Raw genomic sequence first — 23,394 nt, 5'->3', positions numbered from 1 at the left:
CTGCTGACCATGTTATGAAGATTAGGGAACTACCTGGTATTACTTCAATTAATTTTTAGTACAATAAAGTATTGTATTCATACTGTACTACACGTTGACATTGTAAAAGCATAGCAAATGTACAGTAAATCACAAAGCTTATGTTAAGAAACTAACAGTCCCATTCAAAATGTGTTAATTTATTAAAAACATGCCTTGTTAAATATGGTTTCAAAGTACCAAGGCATACAATATCCAAACACAAATGAATATACATCTCTCAACTTGGAACTGGAATAAAATCAGAACAAGTGATTCATTGCCAATTTATGGAAATGGGATCATTTCTTTATTATTTTACCACTAAAAGATATGTTTCTGAAATGATGACATGTATACAACATTAAACAATACTCAGCATTTATTCATCTGTCCATTACTTGTTGCAGCACACGCAAATTCACCCATTAGAAATAGGTGAAAAAGTAAGATCCTGCTTTCCAACTCAGTGCAATGACTTTAATATGCTGAATACAACATATAAACAGTATAAATCTAAACTATTTTGTAAATTGAGAAGGTGGCTGTCTGTGTCTGGGACAGTTGTCCCTGCAGTTTCATCAGGTGAAGCTGGCACTTGAGCTGTCTCTACGTCAGAAGAAACTGTCTAATGTTTCTAACGGGTGTAAACAGTTCATTGTTACATGATATTTTTTATGGTGATACTCGACCAAAAGCTTTACATCGTTACCTGTAGTCACCAAATGGTTCCTGAATGATGGATAACTTGTGGTTCACGGTTCATATGTATACTTGTTATTTCTTTATTTACTTTAACATGGCTGAAATAGGTGAGAAAGTAAGATCCTACCTTTCCAACTCAGTGCACAGGTGTATTGCGGATCATCAGCCAGCTTCTTGGTTAACAGTTGAAAAAGCATGATAAGATAATGCCCTGTATCTGTCTGTGGAGGCAATGCAAATTTTGTGGATAGATACAGCATCGGATACAAACCTGGTTTTGATTTGTGTTGTAAATTGTCAGGATTGACCACATACATGATTATTTTTTGGTTACGACATGGCACTGGTCTTGTAAATACATTTGAATATCTGGCTGACTTTATACTTTCAAAAATGTGACATTTTAAATCAGTAGATGGTTGATATACAAAAAATACTGTATGCCAAATGCCAAAAATTACAACTGTGAGAAACAGCCCCAGGCGCTTTTTCTTCCCTAAAGGCCGCTACACACCAGACACGATGCGACAAAATGAATAGAACCTACTCGGCACGACAGGCGACGTTGCAGCAACACAAAATCAATAGGATTTAATTCTATTTTTGTGATTTCTTTGTGCGGCAACTAGGGAATTGACCAATCAGACAACAGCTTCAACAGCACGGTCCACCAGGGTGAAGCAGTATCCAAAACGACAGAAAAAAATACTGTTGAAAATACCCAGAGCTTTATGGCAAAGATCATCACAATTACAAAGATAAAGAGATGAAAGATAATATATGGGAGTCCATTTCTAAGGCACTGGATAAGCCTGGTATGTGGGGATTTATTGTCATAAGTGTTTAAATACCGTCAGAGAAGACACTCATAATTTCCAAATCATGTTGTTGAACAGATTCCCCCAATAGTACTCAAAGAAATGAAAGAAGTTATTTACAAACCGCAAACCAAGTTCATGCAACAGTCTCTTGACACAGGGGTTGTACCGACAGACTGGAAAATAGCAAACGTAAAACCGATCCACAAAAAGGAGACAAAACCGAACCAGGTAACTACAGACCAATAAGCCTGACTTCCATTATATGTAAACTTATGGAAACTATAATAAGATCCAAATGGAAAATTACCTATATAGTAACAATATCCTGGGAGACAGTCAGCATGGTTTTAGGAAAGGGAGATCGTGTCTAACTAACCTATTTGACTTTTTTGAGGATGCAACATGAAAATGGATAACTGCAAAGCATACAACATGGTTTATTTAGATTTCCAGAAAGCTTTGACAAAGTCCTGCATAAAAGATTAATTCTCAAACTGAACGCAGTAGGGATTCAAGGAAATGCATGCAAATGGATTAGGGAGTGGTTAACAGGTAGCAAACTCGTTAAATTTGCAGACGACACAAAAATAGGAGGAGTGGCAAACACTGTTGAAGCAGCAAAGGTCATTCAAATGATCTAGACAGCATTCAGAATTGGACAGACACATGGCAAATGAAATTTAATAGAGAAAAGTGTAAAGTACTACATGCAGGCAATAAAAATATGCATTATAAATATCATATGGGAGATAGTGAAATTGAAGAAGGGAACTATGAAAAAGACCTAGGAGTTTATGTTGACTCAGAAATGTCTTCATCTAGACAATGTGGGGGAAGCTATAAAAAGGGAAGCTATAAAAAAGGCCAACAAGATGCTTGGATATATTGTGAGAAGTGTTGAATCAAGGGAAGTAATGTTAAAACTCTACAATGCATTAGTAAGACCTCACCTAGAATATTGTGTTCAGTTCTGGTCACCTCGTTACAAAAAGGATACTGCTGCTGTAGAAAGAGTGCAAAGAAGAGCAACCAGAATTATCCCGGGTTTAAAAGGCATGTCGTATGCAGACAGGCTAAAAGAATTGAATCTATTTAGTCTTGAACAAAGAAGACTACGCAGCGATCTGATTCAAACATTCAAAATCAATGTCGACCCAGGGGACTTCTTCGACCTGAGAAAAGAAACAAGGACCAGGGGTCACAAATGGAGATTAGATAAAGGAGCATTCAGAACAGAAAATAGGAGGCACATTTTTACACAGAGAATTGTGAGGGTCTGGAACCAACTCCCCAGTAATTTTGTTGAAGCTGACACCCTGGGATCCTTCAAGAAGCTGCTTGATGAGATGCTGGGATAAATAAGCTACTAACAACCAATCGAGCAAGATGGGCTGAATGGCCTCCTCTCATTTGTAAACTTTCTTATGTTCTTATGTTCATACCAGTCCCTTAATCATAGATTTGTCAATATCAATTTTTAATAGTTTTATAGATCTGGCAGTTCCCTATCTACGAAATGTAACCATTACCTAATGGATATTTAACCTTTAATACCATATAACCTGAATAGATGTATCAACACACCCGCCCCCGAGGGCATAAGACTGCTGACACAAACATTGTCATCATTTTTCTTTTCACCGACCTGAAGCAGGAGAGAGATCTACAAACAGATAAATGACACGCTATCTGACTTTATCACTTGTGTTTTACACTTATTGTGATTAATTTTACATGCTTGTAGTAATTACTACTTTCACGTATTGTGCACTCAGACATGGTTTTTCATGAAGTCCCTTAGCGGCCCTTGTGCCCGCATCAAGCCAACGGCTCAGCTGCCACGTCCGCGGGATCGAACACCTTAAGTTGGCTACTTAAGCTGCTAGCTTCGGTTGAAGCTTCAAAATAAAAAAATCGTTTTTTTGTTATAAAAACCAAATCTAAAATAACGGTAATTGTTTGGTTACTGTATTGTGTGAGGAAAATTGTTTTTCTCTGTGTGTATTTTCAGTTTTTTCCAGAGAAATACTAATGCGGGCTGCCGGGGCTCAGCTGTCCCCGCATTAGACCAAGACGCACGCATGGGTCAAGCTGCTTGCAGTTTCCCCCACAGTGTCTCGTTGCCGCATTAAGATCTGCTTGCAGAATTAGTGTGAAGACTGTTAGGGCTCTAGCAGTAGGCTTTCCTCGGTTTTTTGAACTGTTTGTTAGCCAACAGCCAACATATGTGGGCATCCCTATATCACTCCTGTGGTAACTGTAGGTCCCAGACCTGCTCCTGTTCCCACCAGTACTTTGCCGATTCACTAATAGTCGCTGGGCTCAGCTCTGCTTCGGGTCTGATTGCTCGCAGTCCTTCCCGCAGTGTTTCATTGCCGCTCTGGTTTCTGCTCGCAGTGCCACTGCGAAGGCTGTCAGGGCTTAGACAGCAGGCTTCCTCTAGTCTTATGGCTGTGTTTGGTTAAGCCAGTAGCTATACAGGTGGTCATCCCTGTATATTGCTTCTTCAGTAACTGTAGGTCACTGATCTACCACCATTCTTAGTGAACAAGGTTACTGCAACAGTAATGTACCGTGCCTTGCACCATACCGTTTGCACCGTACCGTGTGTACCATGCATTGTGCACCGCACCGTGATATCACCGTACAATGTGTGCCGTGCCGTACAAATAATTTTCTGCACAGTACTGTACTAGTGCGTACACTGTGCAGGTACTTAAAAGTAACCAAGGCTAAACAGTACCATTCCTGGTCTAGTATCAGTGGATCTGGTCAGAGTGACTTGCCACTGTTGACGTATTACAGTGCACTGTTCAGTAGTCTTTTTTGGTTATTAGTACTATACGCTATACTGTTATAGTAATTACAGCTGAGCGTATAGTATGTTTATGTTTAAATTGTACACCACTGTTGTTACATTATGCCAGGGTTTCATTCTTGCGATATATGCAAGACGTCCCTCCCCATGGAGGGAGGCATGGCAGATGTGCTGCCTGTTTGGGTCCGGAGCATGTTAACCACAACTCCTGTGAGTTCCGTACATCTTTTTCTAAGGGCACGCTGGAGAAACGAGTGTCTCACAGCTCTGTAGCATGATTTTCATCCATTCCACCTTGACAAAGCTCCCCTTCATCCTCAGGTCAAAAATAGAGGGTTGTATCCTCCCCTGAGGGCTCTGTGCCTAGGGAGAAAGAAAACCACCGGTTTCATAAATGAGAGAGCTCCGAGCTGCTGGATATGCTCTGGGAGGCGGTCTCCCAACAGGGCAACGTGTTAGCTGAGCTACTGCATGAGCGCACTGCTCCACTTGCTCCCTCTGTGCCTTTACAGCAACAGGGAGTAGCACACGTAGAATGGCAGCAAGAAGATCTGCTGTCTATCGCCGTCTCGGAGGACGATCAAGAGTTCCCCTCTGAGGAGGGAGACACAGATAGCAACACCAGTAGTCAGCAGAGCTTATGCCACTGATTAAGAGGGCCACTGACGTCTTACAGGTCCCATGGCCTGTAGATGACAAACAGAAGCACTCTATTTTCAAGGATGATCCCGATCCCGCTCCCTCTCAAGTGTCTCCTCCAGTACACCTTTATTTTTCTTTTCAAGGTCCACTCATCCTGGGGTCACCCGGCTACAGCGCCTGCTGCTTCATGTTCCTTGGGGATGCTGTACAGTTTGCATGAGGTGGAAAAGCTTGGCTTGGCTTATTTTCCTCCAATAGATGCAGCTATTGCATCACTGGTACAAGCTCCAAAGGTAGCGCTTTTGAACAAAGACGCTACCTGCCCGAATAAACAATGCAGGGTTTCGGAGACGATTCTCAAGAAGGCTTACTCAGCCAGTGGATTCGCTGCACGACTGGGCAACTACAACAGTATCTTGATAGCTTACCAGAACTGTTTGTTAAAGTTTCTATCATAGAGCCACAGACCCACACCACAGCAGCTCGAGGAGCTGCGGTTGGTGAATAAGAACCTGCTCTATATACCAAAGTTCAACGGGCAGGCAGTGGGCAGGAACCTTGCTGCGTTAGTAGCCGCAAGAAGGCAGCTCTGGCTGTCCCAAGCACATATAGCGGATGAGGTCAAGGCACCATTGCTGGATGCTCCCATTACTCCAGGACACACTTTTGCTCCTGCAGTAGATGATATGCTGCAGCACTCTCACCATGAGCGAGAGTCTACAAAGGAATTGGTGCACCTGCTTCCCAAATGGCCGCCTCCAGTATGTAGACCTGCACCAAGCTGGTGGCCAAGGTTCCAGCAGCCTCAGAGAAGGCACAGCTGCTGCACAGTCAAGACTTTGAACCTCTGTATCTGTCGATTAGAGGTTGACAGGGTGGGTTGTGAGAACCCCCTCTGACTTTAGCAGGAGCCGGCTCAAAGAAAAGTTCATAGTTGTGACATTTTAGCAGCTCCTTGGCTTGATGGCAGCAGCTTCCCAGACTCTTCCTTTGGGTCTTCTGCACATGCGCTCTCTCCAAGCCTGGTTCAACAGCAGGGTTTTTCAGCCCGCATTGAACCCAGGCCACCTGTTAACTGTGTCTCGGCACTGTCTGCAGGCACTATCCTGGTGGACACAGCCTGCTCATCTGTGCTTAGGCGTAGCGCTGGGCAGCATTACCTGAAGGAAGGTTATCACCACGGATGCATCCAGCCTCGGCTGAGGTGCAGTCTGTAACGGAAGGGGAGCACAATGAGTATAGAAACCCCCATGGCAGGGTCTCCATGTAAATATTTTGGAGCTGCATGCAATGTTCTAGCCTTTCAGAATTTTTTTACAGGTTCTGGGGAGACACGTGCTTGTCCGTTCGAACAACACTACCATGGTGGCTTACATAAACCACCAGGCGGGACTGCAGTCTCCATCGGGTAGCCCGCAAGCTGTTGCTTTGGGCGCACCATCACCTCCTCTCACTGCAAGCAGTACATCTGCATTGGGCAGCAGACATCATTTCAAGGTCAGTCCCCAGTGCCTCAGAATGGAGGCTTCACTCAGAAGTGATGAGCCTCATTTGGCAAAGATTCGGGAGAGTACAGGTGGACCGTTTTGCTTCCCAAGAATCAACCCATTGTCCCCTCTAGTCCTCCATAACAGGAGCCGGGGACCCGCTGGCAATAGATGCCTTGGCACACCAGTGGCTGAGGCAGCTTCTGTATGCCTTTCTGTCACTCGCGATGCTTCCGCTGTGTCTGGAAAAGATCAGACAGGACCGGGCCAGGGTGCTATTAAGTAGCCTCTTATTGGCCCAGGAAACTGTGGTCTTCAACCCTAATACAGATCCTGAGCGGCCAGCCATGGAGCTTGCTGAAATGCACGACCTGCTCAGTCAGGCGCAGGGGGGCATTGTGGCATCCCGACGCATCGAGCCTGCAGCTCTGGGTATGGCCCCTGAATGGCAATATTTGAGCCGTCTGGGGTTATCAAATAGGGTCATTGACACCTTGCAGAATGCCAGAGTGGCATTTACATGTTCCCAGTATGTGTACAAGTGGCGTTTTTCAAACGTGGTGTCTGCCTAAGGGTTTTGATCCACGACCTGTCTCATGGCAGTTATACTGCAATTTTTACAGGACCTATTTGATGGAGGGAAATCCCCCTCTACATTAAAAGGTCTATTTGGCAGCCATTTCGCTTGTCATATTAAGATTGATTCACTCTCCCCAGGAGCTCATTTCCTGGCAGGTCAATTTTTAAACGGAGCTCGGTGGCTTCGGCCGCCTATGAAGGACATTGTCCCTTGTTGGAGGCTTAACCCTTAGCAGTCAATTTATTCAGTACCTCTCAGGCACATCAGGTCCAATTTATTTTCACACACGCTGTTTATTTTACACGCGCTGTTTAAAAGTATTTTTTTTTCACAGTAAAACAGGTTTAAAAGGCACTGCATATCAACAGGACACTCAGTACATGCATCTCCAGCCCCGCCCCACCTCACCCCACCCCACCCCACCACTTGTTCACTGTATTTTTCACATACCTTTTCATAGTCGTGCATACTGATAAATCTGTATTAGTATCGAGGAGGCTGTGTGGTCCAGTGGTTAAAGAAAAGGGCTTGTAACCAGGAGGTCCCTGGTTCAAATCCCACCTCAGCCACTGACTCATTGTGTGACCCTGAGCAAGTCACTTAACCTCCTTGTGCTCCGTCTTTCAGGTGAGACGTAGTTGTAAGTGACACTGCAGCTGATGCATAGTTCACACACCCGAGTCTCTGTAAGTCGCCTTGGATAAAGGCGTCTGCTAAATAAACAAATAATAATAAATCATCTCCTTATCACTCAGTTTATCATCAAACTCCATAATAATGCGATCCAAGTCATTATTTTATTCCTATAACATCTCAAAAGGCTCTTCAAATGTCTGTGATATTCTTTGAGCTCTGGATGCGGAAGCAGCTATCTTGTCTGTTTATGTCTGTGTTATCTCTGTGGTGCAGGGTGTATGTGTATTGCTCAGATCCGCTTTTTTTTCTCGGCTTCTCTCAGGAAGCCTAAAAATGAAAAGAGAAATGGGAAAAAAAATAAGGAAAAAAATTGGAGGTGGAGCTAGTCAGGCCAACTGTGGAACTGGATTATGGCAAATCCGGGCTAGAGGACCAGACCATCCCAATAACTATTAATGCCCTGTGGCAAAGGAATGGGGACGAATGGGAGGACTGGCAGCAAGGTCACAGCCCAAGACCGCTGGAGGAAATTGCAGAGGTGGTCCTCTGCTACTTAGAGGCAGACCTGAAGAGAACAGCTGCCCAGGTACCAATGTCTCCAGCACCCAGAAGGGGGGAGCCTGAGTTTCCAGCGCCCAGAAGGGGAAGCCCGAGCGTCCAGCACCCAGAAGGGGGAAGCCCAAGCATCCAACGCCCAGAAAGGGGGGAACCCGAGCATCCAGCGCCCAGAAGGGGGAGCCAGAGCGTCCAGCAACCATAAGGGGGGGAGCCCGAGCGTCCACAGTCCAAGAGGGGGGAGCCCGAGCATCCACAGCACAAGAGAGTGGAGGCGGAGCATCCAGATCCCAAAAGGGGGTTGACGGAGTGTCCACAGTCCAAGAGGGGGGAACCAGAGCATCCACAGCCCCCACAGCCCAAGAAGCGAAGCCTGTGTGTCCAGAACCCAAGAAAGGAAGCTGGTGGCTCCTTTCTCTTGGGCTCTTGCCCCAGAATTTCCGGCAGCACAACTGCTGCTGCTGGACACAACAAAGCAGCAGGTAATCTTCCTCTAACAGTGAAGGGCAGGAGCAGCAGGTAGTCTCCAGCAACCGAGGGAGAGCCGCACCAGTCTCCAGAGACAGAGGGAGACTACCTGCTGCTCCCACCTCCACTGCCAGAGACTACCTGCTGCTCCTGCCTTCACTGTCAGAGTTGTGTTATTATTTAAAACGTATTGTTTAGTTTGTATTTGTTGTGTTATTATTTAAAACGTATTGTTTAGTTTGTAAAAACACAATGTTGTATTATTGTTATTTTGCAGCATGGATGGGGTTAAAATTCCCTCTCAATACTAAACTTGTGTGGAATGTGACCATCTCTAAATTAATTAATTTATTGCTAATTTGGAGACGGTCACATGTATAAAAACCCACAGCTGTGGCTGAATGGGGGTGGTGTGTTCAGAGGTGGAACGAGAGCTGTGAGTTACAGAGAATTAAAATATAAAATAATAACAATTGCTACCCGTGCTGGTTTACACCATCACGTTATTTGTTGATTTTTTTGGCCATCGTGCCATTTGCTTTTGTATCAGTATTCTGTTTTGTCAAACCTTTGTTTTGTTTATTTATCATTAAAACGTGCAAGCAGTGCATTCATACCCCAGTGCTGTCTGTGTCTGTCTACTTCCGGGTCTGTGAATTCACACCACCCAGCCAACCTGCCACAAAACTGTAGTAATAAACAATGATATTTTATAGAACGGATAGTTCAGCCTGCTACCAGCCAGGTAACTCACAGGAACATATCACTGCTCTCCCGCCAGACCTTTGACCCCTGCTTCATAAACATCTGGTTCAACAACATGCCGGTACACAACACTGTTTTTAACCTAACACACCAAATACCTAGTGTACAAGACGCTGTAAGAGAAGTGTTATGGTAGAATAAGTATGAAATATAAAAATATACACTAAGACTAATCATTTTTATTTAGAAAACTAAGTTTAAGGTACATACCGTCAGCAAACTTATTTTAGCAAATGGATGCCTTTCCATAGCCGCACTGCCTCCTTATATTACTTTGGGTTTAGTATTGCAAATAATACATTATTACATGCTGCGCAGAAGTGACATTTTTATTATAGGTCTGTATTTGTTTCTAATCGAACTGTTACTCTGTTCTGTTTTGCTGTTTATTCATTATTATGTTTAATACGTATGTCTAATTAATCAACAGTTATGTTGAAAGAATTTGACTGACTGATAACCTGCAATGCAAGCTTACTGTATACAAGCAGCATCAATTACATGTACATAAACAAAGTTTATTGTTATTTAAATTATAAAAACATGATTACTGCTCTATATAACCTATTACTGCATGTGAATGTTTTAGTCCATTTATATAGATTACCTGTAAGATAATTAGGATTTTCAATCAAACATAAATTAGTAGCTATGGTGACGGTCATCAGTAAATTATGCAAATGAGTACCATTGAAGGTTCAAACCTTCTTTCGGTAATGTGTTCCGAACTTTTGAAGACCAAAATGTACCCTTCGTTCCAGCCGTAGTCATGTTGTTATGAAAGTATCTGGTGTGTATCAGCCTTAACCCTCAGGAATGCAATAGGAGTCAATGCAATACTCACTTTAGACCTACTCTCACCTTGCACACCATTCCTTTACCAACAAATTATTTTGTTGGTAATTATTTTTTTGTTGGGAAATTCTGTCTAATCATTCGTATTTCAAGAAAAAAAAAAGTCATTTAAAAAAAAAAGGGGGGGCGTAGCTTTTTAGTCCTTACCCGGAAATAAAAATCAGCCCTGCAGATGTTGCCTCCCCGATTGGATAAGAACACTCTACAGCAAGCTCCATACTGATTGGGTAGATTGCAAACCCAAACATTCCAAACAGTGAAGACACCACAGCCACTGCAATGCCCTGGATCCTCATCTGAGATACCTTTTGAGATGAAGAATAATGCAGAACACCTAAGGGGGAAGTATTTATTACCCATTTAACCCCACTCAGTCCCATTTGCTTGCTAAATATATTAGCATCCTTAAATATATTATTATCACTATTTGAAATACATTGAACATATTTTAATAAACAATATGTCCTGCCTGGGCAGATAAAACCCCTGAATATTAATTTACTACCAATGCAGGGTGACATTTCGGACATTTGTTCTTTGATACACCATTAATAGTTGTATCATCAAGTGTGTAAAAAACCAAAATAGAGTCAACTCTCATTAATATGAATTTCAAGGGACCTGCACACAAATTCATCTCATCAGTAATTCTTTTTGTCAGGAGTCTAAGCCAAATGCAAACTGTCAGTTTTTATTGAAGTTACAGAACACTGAAACCAAATTTCAATTACAGTACAAGCAAAAGTATTATAAATGTAAAATTACTGTGCATTTTATTGAAAATACAGTTGTAAGTGAACTTTTAAAAGCATGCATTGCAACTTAAAACCTGCGTGTCCCAAGGAGCCTTTAGCATCAGGGTATTGATCAAATTGGAAACACTGATGACTTGCATCCATAGTTGTGCTGTTCATCGGCCTGTATTCTTGTATTCTGGTATTTTAAAATGGTTGAGAAAGTGGTCACGGGGAATGTTGAAATCTACAGAAACATCTTTCTTTTTTTTTACATGGTGATACATTATCCACCGCTTTCAAAACCTCTACTTTTGTCTGCAAGGATAGTGCACATTTTTGCACTGCTACATGGAAATGGCATTGAAGTGAGAGCACTGTGGCAACTCGAAATGCATCATAGGGTCAGTAGGCTCAAGACAGCACTAAAATACAGAACAGAGGCTGTAATCTGGATGCAAGTTAATACATTACTCAGCTGTTCAAACTAGGGCAATTCATTTTACTCAAATGGTACTTCCCTGTGGGGCTCCAAAATAATTTGCACAAACAGGAAATTTGTGTTGTGAATTTGTACTGTAAGAAGTAATTTACAATAAGCGACTGTTAAATTTGTCCCGGACCATGTAGAAAATTTGTAGTATCAAAAAATGTGTTTTATCTGAGTTCATCTTAATGAGAATGGACTTTATTCTGATACTCCCAATAACATGTGTCCCAACCAGGTTTCATCACAATTGAATACTCCATATACTCCCAGATTCATATACACTCAATTACATCTTCTTAGTAAGTTTCATAATAGTTTGAAAAGCAGTTCTCTACTCGTATATAAAAACTAGTGCTGGGACAAACACAGGGTTTTCATGTTCAGATATTCGCTCATAATTTAAATAGTCTTTCAGATATTCGTTTGTTTTCAAAAAGTAATAAAAGCAGAGACAGCATAGCAGCAGGGGCAGGGGGTGTGGCCGTGGCCCCTGTGTGTGTCTGTCTATTTATTTTACAGCAAGACGCTACACTATGTAACACGTTAAAGTAGAAAAATATCCCAGGAGTAAAGAATACGTTGTGTCGGCCTTACTTTACTCTAGTGAATTAACTACAAAACAAAGGATGCCAAATAGCAGTTCAAGTTAAACGTTGAACTGTTTATTCCGGAAATAAACAGTACATAAAGTTGAAACCGCATTTTATTTATTTTGTACATTCCTTGCCATTGTAGTTTCTGCACAGTAAACAGTGGCCATAGACACGTTTTCATAAAGGTTTACTGGTGTCTTTTTGTAAATGAACAAGCAAATGAAAACTGAAATTTAACTTTAAACACTTCAAATAAAACAAACATGGAAATACCATTGTAAAATGAAGGGGAATAATATATATATATATAATATATAAAATCACTACACATTTCCAGCAAGTTGGGCACTGTTTAAGCGAGGCATTTCAGAACACCACAATGTGTTTTTGCCCCAGATGGCTTTCCATAGAGATCACTATGCGTGTGCACATAATCTCATTTGTTTACTTTTTGCTGTCTAAAACTTTTAAAAATAGAGGCTCAACAGCTGCTGTGTTGATCCTGTTTATAATATATATATATATATATATATATATATATATATATATATATTTATATATATAAATCTTACAAATCACACAGAGCTCTTTTTCATTTGTCATTTCTGAAAGTGTTGTGCAACTTCTGGTGAGGTGGTGAATAAGTGCAAGGTATTTTTGTCATTTCTAGCGAATACATACATCTGATTTTGGTATCCGAATGCATGTCAAAAAATATTAGTTCAAATATTCAGATATTTGTCCCAGCACTATATGAAACACAGGTGTTGTATATACTTACATACAGACGTCCACCTGTGCAATACCACTGCCTGCAGGGATATTAATCTCTAGCGAGGGGAGATAATAACGGAAGAATCCCTTGACTTACCACAGCAAAAGCAATGCTGGCCAGTGCAGCCAGACAGAAGCTGATTTTGGTGACTTCTATGAATTTCTTTGTCCTGTCCACGTACAGCCCGAGGAGGAAGGCACCGAGAATTCCAAACACAACGAACAATGCTCCACACAGCCCTGCGAGGTCCTGACACGAGAAAACAAAGATTTATTATGGTTCATTCTAATCTACAACCTCCCATCCTTGATAACCCTAAAAGAAAAATGTGAAAATACCATTACTATTGGGTGGGGTTGTGTTATGATGTGATGTGATGAGTGTTTGTGCTGTGAGTTTTGTAACTTGGTAGTGAAGGCGAATACCCAGCTTAAGTGTTTATTTTACTCTCTTTTTTTTGGGTCACAAGGGGCACTATCCTACTCCGACACCTCATGTGACAGGCTGTCCCACTCCGACACCTCATGTGACCGGCTGTCCCACTCCGACACCTCATGTGATAGGCTGGTTACAGCCTATGAGTGTTTATTCTTTTTTTGTTTGAACCTTTTATTTTGGCCCTTGTGCCCTGTTTGTTTGTTTTTGTGTTATATGCTAATTAAAGAATACTTTGCGCGTAAAACTGCAGCTTTCTGTCTCAGAGTCTTTCCTGCCAGTGACTAGCCTATCACATGCAGTGTCGGACTGTGATAGTGCCCCTTGTGACCCAGGGCAGGACTGCATTTAAAAAAAAAAAAAAAAAGTTACAAAAATCACAGAACACAGCACACCCCAATCCACGAAGGATTTTGCTTCCTTGTTATACATGTGGCCACTCCCCAATTAGCACTCAATTACCTAATTGGGCAATGTTGGCAGGGACAGATTTAACCCCATCCCTGCCAACCTTACATTCCCACACCCACTATTTACATTTTAGGACTTCGCCCTGTCACAGTCCTATAGTTCTGCAATGGATTACCAGTGTGTTCAAATATTATGTTAACAGATGACAAAGAAATGACAGCATTGTTGACTACAGTCTGACCTTCTTGTAACTGAAGGGTCATACCGTTTGTGGAACAATAACTGTTTAATATGCTGAATACATCTCTATGGTGGCTGTCTGTGACTGGGACAGCTGTACCTGTAGTTTCATCAGGTGAACAGGAGATGGCACTTGAGATGTCTCTATGTCAGAAGAAACTTTATCTAGAGTTTCTAGCACGGGTGTAACAACTTGTTACGTGATATTTTTTATGGTGATACTCGACTAAAAGCTTACATAGCTACCTGTAGTCCACCAAATGGTTCCTGAATGATGGATAACTTGTGGTTTATGGTTTGTATGAATTATTTCTCTAATTTAAGTTTTTCTTACATAGCACACAAAGTAGTCATTACACCCCTTTTTGCTAGAGATATGGTATAAACTGAAATTCCCTCCCCCAACACTTACATTTGAGTATCCTTTGACACATAGAATCTGCTGTAGGAGTGTGGAAAAACTGGTGAAAATACCAATCCCGGCCCCAAAACACGTCAACAGGATCATGTATGGCTTGTTTCTTACCAGCTGCAGACGCATGCAGAAAGAATAAAGAAAAAATACCATTAATGCATTCAAATATATTTTATTGGACTGAAAGAGTCATGGCTAAAGGGCTCCAAGAAAGTAACATAAAACAGAGAAAACTGCTTAATTATCTTTTAGGAATAGATCCTACAAAGCACATTTATGCTAGCTTGGTCTGAGTACATTTCATTAAATGTGTGCTTTTGGCTTTTTTTGTATTGTATTATATTTGGCTGTTTCAAACTAAGCTGAAGTTATAATATTTAAAAAAATTCACAGGCCATCTGCGGCAGGATATCCACCCTGGTATTTGTAACTAGATTGACTAAGGCAGTCTGTAATGTTCATAATAACTTAATTGCCTTTGATGTCCCCTTTTTCACAACTCAGAACATAATAACTTTGATTTAGCCTAATAACTTTGAAAACATTGGTTTAAAAACACATTTGATAAAGAAACATTTGAATTAGAACCTGACCTAAGATATCCTAGGCAATCTAGTCTAACTCTAATGAATGCTAGAGATCATTTGCATGATAACAAGGCATTGAAAAGCAGCCCACAGAGAAGAGGTACTGAGATATTGTGGTGATTTCCAGCTTGAACAGAAGGCCAGTCTAACTCTCCAACAGTCTACTAGGCCCACCATTCCCTGGTACTCCTTACCAGCTTCACTCCAGCCAGGAACGGCTCAGAGCTGGAAGCCAGAGCACTGTTGGAAGGGGGAGTTGGGGGAACTCTGTTACGTATCCCCACAGTGGCTAGGAGACAGACGATGGCAGCTGGAATGGTATAAATTCCCAGCTGAAAAAACAAGAACATTTTATTTTTTTAAATTTCAGCAGGAAAACCTCAATGATATATTCTGACATATTCAAGAGACATGGTCTTTCCCTCCCATGGGGAATTTTGAACAAAAATGTCACACCACCCCAGAAATTTATAGACGAGGTCCTTCATAAGTACAAGTACATCTTTTCGAATAGGGTTTGTAATAATTTTAATAGGAATAAAATACAGTAAAATACCACAATAATAAGCTGTCACCTACTCCAACTACCCTGTAAATCTCTGAACAGATGTTCTTGAATAAACAGTTGTCCCTTTGGTGACCAGTTAATTCAGGTTTCATGAAGTCTCGGGCAGATTCCTTACCAGTTGCGGTATTTTTTCTTTACTTCCAACAATCATCGGTGAAAAAATATTGGCAAACAGAATTCCCAAAGGGTTAGCTAAAAAAAAAAAAAAAAAAAGAAAAAACACCATGATTCTGCTCCCCTTATATCTTACATGCTTACATAACCAAAAACATATTAAAATTACACATAAAAATTATTGCAGCAAATGTATTTGAATTGGGGTAATAATCATATTCTTTAGAGCAATAATATATTCAAATAACACTCTAAATTCTTTGCCATGGTAGATGACCACCAAAAAGTTCAAATTAGTTTTAAATGTAAAATGAAAAGCAGACAAAACATATATATATATATATATTTTCTTTAAATACATGTTAAAGTTTCTAAAATGAGAAAGTTAATAAAAGTTTTGCATATTGCTGGTATTTAAAAAAAATACTACAGCTTTAGTGTTGTAACATATCCTGGAGGAAGACTGATGTAAGTGAACCACTGTACTAAAATAAAAATCTGTAAAGTAGTGACAAACTTTTTGCAAATAGCTTTTGTAAACTAAAGCCTCCTACCAGGGTCCGGACCTGGGTCCTGGCTAAATGGTCACAATCCCGCGTGGTGTGAAACCACGTACCCAAGTCAGACCCGGGTTAACCCAGTGACCCACCTCAGGATGTGGGTCGACACGCTTTGACCCAGGTTGAGCGAGACAGAATGCTTGACAGCCGTTCATGAGCCAACGCAATAACAAACAGCCACGTCTGCGTGAAAGTAGCCATATTTTTGTTGTTTGAGACACAGCATGAGCCAGATTGCAGCAGGGATGAAGAAACATTTGCTCTGAGCAACATTTGGGTCAACGGTTCAATCCAGAGAAGCTTGGACGGAAGTGTCTGTAACAAGCTCCTTCCGGGGCATTGATTTATCAAAAGCAGTGTGAAATCATGTACCCAACCCACATGACACCGGGTCCTGCCCGGGTAGGTTCTTACCCAGGTAGATCATGCCAATGTGAAAGGGGCTTTAGTCTAATTTAGTCAAACCTCTTATGGGTAACACTTCATAATGGCTGCAAATCCATACAGACATAACGTATCTGACTATCCAATATGTTATTGGTACTTAATGGCCATGCATTTATAATGACTTCCAATCAAGTATGTAGAATTACTTGGATTTAAAAGATGTAAAGGTCACACGCTTATTATTCCAAGGTATATTGATGTTTTTGACTGGTTTAATACCCTCCAATACTGTCCTAAACTATACATTCTAGATCAGGGGTGGGCAAGTCCGGTCCTGGAGGGCCGGTGTCCCTCCTGGTGTTCATTCCAACTAACCAATTAAGCTTATAATAAGAACTTAATTGGTGCAATTAAGTAATTTAGGGCACAGGGAACAAAAACCAGGGGGGACACTGGCCCTCCAGGACCGCAATTGCCCACCCCTGTTCTAGATAGACCCGGCATTTTTGCAAGTACATATACTGTCTTTAATCACTCTGAGCAGTATATATGGCTCCTAGTCACAACATGATTATGTTACTCCTATTAGAGACTATAAGAAACTTAAAACGCTTTTCTGGTTTTCAATAATGTTGGGACTCAAGTACTTGCACTGTTGGCTTCAATTCTTCTTCCACTCAAACAATATTCTACAATAAAAATTGCTATGGAACAGACCTACAAATTAGGAATTCCACTTACCAAGGGCAATAAATACTCAAATGCATTTGCCCACTTGCTCACCACACCACTTACACATGGAGGCGATCATATTGGCAGTGGCTCTCTGATTCTCTGGAAACCAAATTGCTGCCAGTTTGGTGGGTGAGAGGAGGACTAGTGGCTGTGCCAAGGCACACAGGGTCTGCCCAGCCATCAGCAGAGGGTAGTTTCTCAGTCCTACAGGGATGTTATCAAGAATACTGAGGAAGCGCAGAATACTACCAGTCATGTTCAACCAGGAGCTCAGGATCAACTGAAACACAAGACAACAGCAGGACCTTTTTTTTTTTTTAATAAAACCAGTTGCTTAAAGAGTAAGTAGCGGGGTTCCGAAAAATATTGCATTATACATCCCCACATGTTTCTACAACTGTTTAAATAACGTACCTGTACATTTTCTTTTCATTGTTAACATCCTGACAACTTTTTACCCTTATCTTTAAACTCTGTTTCAAAGCTTTTTTCAAAATGGCTGCTCTAGTGTACTGGGGTTTGAGATGTGTTCTCTAAATAAGTGGTGCGTAAACTTTTTATATGCTGCCCCCCCCCCCCCCCCCCTTACTTAGCATACATTTTGTTATGTATATACATGTACATGAATATATATATAATGTATATTATATATACATATATATATAATGTAGATTTTTTGGAAACTTTTTTTTTCAACACAAATACCATTTTACACACAGTCGGCTGTTTCCTGTGACATTGGTGGTTATTATAGCACATTTATGGCAAGCATAGTAGTAAGAGGCAGCAATTAGAATAACTTTGTTGCAGATGCCGTTTGTGATAAACCATTTAAACCACTTCCCCTTTTACACCACTGAAAAAAGAAAATGAGAAATAACACTTGTTTACATAAGTTACTTAACAAATCTGATGGGAGCAGTCTTTGTCAAATGTGTCAAATTATCATGAGTTGCTAGCTGCTGTTATCAAAATCTCATTTTTACACTGCACAACACATTCCAATATAACAATATTTTATTCATAAAATGTAATACATTTCACCTACTGTTGTTGCTTTTTCAAAGCAATAAAAATAGATTTCCTTTAAGCTAGTGTCTGAAACATCTGGCTGCAGATTTAGTCAACTTTATAGAGTAAAGGCTGGTACCCACCAGACATGATGCGACAAAATGACTAGAACCTATACTTTCGATAAGTATCTTTCACACCACAGGCGACGCGGGAGTGGCACCGGAGCGACGTGAAATAAATAGGATTGAATCCTATTTTTGCCATTTGTCGTGCGACAACTGGGGAATTAACCAATCAGAGAACAGCTTCAATGCACGTGGTCCAGCAGGCTGAAGCAGTATCCAGAATGATGAAAAAATACCCAAAGCTTTATGATAAAGGTCATCGTAATTATAAAGATGCAGATTTGAAAGACAATATATGGGAGTCAATTTTGAAGGAACTGGATAAGCCTGGTATGTATGATTTATTGCCATATACAGTTGTAGTCAAAAGTTTACATACCCCAATGGAAATTTATAATTTCTAGAAATTTCTCAAAAACAAAGAATTATAGGAAACATCTTTTGTAGCAAAGGTTTTGCTTTGTGGAGGAGGAAAAAAAAAGTTACAGATGTCTACAATTATTTCAGCAATTTTTTTTGCAAAACTCAAAAAATGCTTATTCAAAAGAATTCATATCCTGACAAGGAAATTGAAATGAATATCTAGTTGAGGTACCGTTAGCAATAAACAACTAGGATATTTGTCTATGAGCTTTTGGCATGATTCTTTAGTGATTTCTGACCATTCTTCAACGCAGAATTGTTCCAGTTCAAATTCGGAGGATTTCTATTGGATTTAGATCAGGGAGTTGACTAGGCCATTCCAGAACCTTGATTTTATTCTTCTTTAACCATTCTGAAGTAGATTTTGATGTGTGCTTATGATCGTTGTCATGTTGGAATGTCCAGTTGTGCTTTAAACCAAGTTTTGTAGTGGAGGGTTTCAGATGATTGGCCAATATCTTTCGGTATGCTTTGGAATCCATTTTACCATGTATTAGAACTATATTTCCTGTGCTATTAGAGGAATAACAGTAAGGACATTACCACCTCCATACTTGACAGTAGGTATGGTGTTCTTTTCTTTGTACGCCTCACCAGACTTTCTCCAAAGGTAACGACTATCAGCATGACCAAATGGCTCAATTTCTGTTTCATCACTCCACAAAACCTTTGACCAGAACTCATATCTATCGTTCAAATGCCATTTTGCAAACTTTAAACGTTTTCCTAAGAGTGGCTTTTTCCTTGGCCTGCGACCATTGAGACCTTCACCAATACTCAACCTATGCTTGAAATGAAACCCCAGTCCCACTTGCAGCCAATTCACTTTGAATATCTTTGGCAGTCAATCTCATATTGTTATTAACCTTCCTCACAATTCTTCTACTTGTTCTTGGTGAAAGAACCTTCATTCTTCCAGAGTGACTGTTGTGACAGTACCAAGAGTCTTGTACTTCTTGATAATAGAAACAATAGTTGAAATTGGGATACTCAAATGTTTGGAAATCTTCTTGTATCCTCCAGCTTTATGACAATAAATAATTTTCTGTCTTCATAGCTCTTTAAATTTTTCCCATATTGACTTATTGGTAATGACAGCAATCATCCTGTGCCTAACCCTTTTATACTTTAAGAATGTTCACCTACAATCCATAATTTTCTAGACTTTTCTAGAATTAGGTTCTGCATTATCATATTGAAATTTCTAGAACCTTGTAGACAATACTATCATAGCATCAAAGGGTATGAATACATTTCAATTAGCATTTTTGTAGTTTTGCAAAAAAAATTGCTGAAATAAATAATTGTAGACATCTATTTCTTGTAACTTTTTTTCTTCATCCACAAAAGCAAAACTTTTGCTACAAAAGATTTTTTCCCTAAAATTCTTTCTATAAATTATAAATTTCAATTGGGGTATGTAAACCTTTGTCTACAACTGTATGTTGAAATACTATTAGAGAAGACACTCATCATTTCCACATCATGTTGACGAATATGTGCCAGTCTTGATCATAGTTTTGTTAATAGTAATTTGTAATAGTTGTAAAGATCTGGCAGTTTCCAAACCTGTCGCATCACCTCTGTGTCGCTTCTGGGGTGTATGGTCATGTTGCTGCGAACGTATCTTATTGTCCAATGAAAAATCGCATCACGCCTGGTGTGTGGAAACCTTAGGTCTGTTCAAATGTAATTTTAATAATTTTTTTACATTACTTTTTATGATGTTTACAATCATTTGAAGTTGTTCTGGATCCTGTTGCTCCAATATTGAGAAATAATCACATTTTATATATACTGTATCTTATGTCTTTCAGCTTTCTTTGAGCTAGCGCTGAAGAGACTCATCCCATTCACATCATGTGACAATGTGACCTTTCAATCCTGTTAGCCCCTATATGAGTACATTAGGTAGGGGCAGCAGAGTTCAAAGGTTAAAGCCAGGTAAAAACAGATATAGACAGACAGGTTGGAGGAAAATAAATCTGAATGATTGCAAAATACAAAATAGATAGATACAAAATTGAAGGAAATGGAACTTAAAATGTAAAGCTACTGAGCTTTATTGTATTGTCAGCCTTGTTTTTTGGATAACCAAATCCTGTTTGAATGTATTATTAGTGAATAAAGTATGTGTAAATAAAAGCTTAAATATTCCCTGTTAGCCACCTGCACTGTTTTGGCACCTGTTAACACAAGTAATGAACAGTTTTTCCTTTACACCCAGGTCCCAAAAGGTTGTGTTGGGGGGGCGGGGGGCGACAAAGAAGGAAGGACAAGGGGACAACCCGCAGCCAAATAGTGTCTCTGATTTGTCACTGTTAGAGGATGACAATGAACAAGCAAAGCCCTCTAGGGCTTGATGCTCTTGAGCCCAGGAAAGAATCAGTCTGTATTGGGCAGGATTTTCAAAAGGTCATAAGTGATAACTCCAGTGTTAATTAAGAAATCGGTATGTTACATTGATTTTGGCATTTTCAAGTGGTCATTATGCCTACCTCATTATTAAATAATCGTCCTAATGTGATTTCTGAAATTATGTTAATATCTTAACGTGCAGTGCTTCTTTTGTTTGCGTGGGAATTTAAAAGCAAATCTGTGTTAATTGTCATAACTTATCAGGAGTTAATTTGCACTTGGAAAAGGAGGGTTTTAATTCAGGAAACAGTATATAACTCACCTTGAAACAGAAATTTAACAGACGATACAGATAAAGAGAGTGTACAGGACCAGAGTTAATTTCTTACAGACAACCTGGATAATTCAGTATTTGTAGTTATGAAAATATTTTAGCCTTTTCTATACTTGTGGTTATGAAGATTTATTCACTTGTTTTAACCATTTGTAACCTTACGGAACATTTGCTGTATTGATAAAATAATATACCGCTATTTGCACAAAGTGTAATGTTACTATCAAGAAATTATCAATGTAACTGTAGCCTCTTTGAATTCTATGTACATTATATGACAGCTGACCTCTACTATAGATTTCATTTGAATTATACAACAGAAATATTGGTATAGAAAACAACATATTAGATTTTACAATAAAGTTTCCTTAGGTGATTGCAGATTTGCAATGCGTCCTTGGCTTTAACACCTGTGTCTTATCCACACAAGAAGGAAGAACAGGTGTACAAGGGCGTACACAGATCCATGAGGAATGTGATTGACATGGAATTTGCCTAAACGTATTTAATGTTGTCAGACTCCCCCCACACTTTATGTACAACATACACTTTCATCACATGTTTGTATGCATATAAAATGTTCTTATCATACTGTAAGTGTTCAGTGGCTACTTCTATTCATGTTGAGTTTATTTATCGCAGAGGTGAGCAAAGAGTACCAGAGAAAATGCATGATTAGACGATTCACCGAACAATTAATTATAAACAAATTGTGTATTGGGTTGGGGAGTTCTATCGTAATTTTAAAAGGTTAATAAATATATAATGAAGTGTTACATACATGGTAGGCCTATACATGTATAATATACAGTGCCTTGCATAAGTATTCACCCCCCTTGGACTTTTCCACATTTTGTAGTGTTACAACCTGGAATTAAAATGGATTTAAATTAGGATTTTTTGTCACTGATCTACACAAAATAGTCCATAATGTCGAAGTGGGGAAAAAAATCTACATATTTTTCAAAATTATTTACAAATAAAAAACTGAAAAGTCTTGATTGCACAAGTATTCACCCCCTTTGCTGTGACACCCCTAAATAAGCTCTGGTGCAACCAATTGCCTTCAAAAGTCACATAATTAGTTGAATGGAGTCCACGATGGATGTGGAACCAGCAGGTATTCACCCTCTGCTGGTGGAGATGGAGATGGAACCAGCAGGTATTCACCCTCTGCTGGTGGAGATGGAGATGGAACCAGCAGGTATTCACCCTCTGCTGGTGGAGATGGAGATGGAACCAGCAGGTATTCACCCTCTGCTGGTGGAGATGGAGATGGAACCAGCAGGTATTCACCCTCTGCTGGTGGAGGTGGGAGGGGCAAGCAGTCCTCCAACGGTGGTTGAGGCGGAACCAGCAGGTATTCACCCTCTGCTGGTGGAGGTGGGAGGGTCAAGCAATCCTCCCACAGCGGTTGAGGCGGAACCAGCAGGAATTCACCCTCTGCTGGTGGAGCTGGGAGCGGTAAGCAGTCCTCCCACGGCGCTTGAGACGGAACCAGCAGGCATTCACCCTCTCCTGGTGGAGGTGGGAGGGGCAAGCAGTCCTCCCACGGCGGTTGAGACAGAACCAGCATGCATTCACCCTCTGCTGGTGGAGGTGGCGGAGGCAGAGGCAGCTCCTGCTGCTCTGCCCCTAGAGGCGATGGAGGCAAAGGCAGCTCCCGCTGCTCTGCTCCTGGTGGTGGAAGCGGTGGAGGTGGCGGAGGCAGAGGCAGCTCCCGCTGCTCTGCTCCTGGTGGTGGAA

At 40.5% G+C, this 23,394-nt stretch overlaps 1 pseudogene; it reads right to left on the bottom strand.

Moving 5' to 3' along the window:
- LOC117409551 (solute carrier family 49 member A3-like) overlaps positions 1-23,394 on the bottom strand; it is a 37,453-nt pseudogene that overhangs the window by 678 nt on the left and 13,381 nt on the right.

This window comes from Acipenser ruthenus, unplaced genomic scaffold (genome assembly GCF_902713425.1).
Source record: "Acipenser ruthenus unplaced genomic scaffold, fAciRut3.2 maternal haplotype, whole genome shotgun sequence".
NCBI classification, from domain to species: Eukaryota; Metazoa; Chordata; class Actinopteri; order Acipenseriformes; family Acipenseridae; genus Acipenser; species Acipenser ruthenus.
This window is presented reverse-complemented; position numbering and strand designations above follow the sequence as displayed.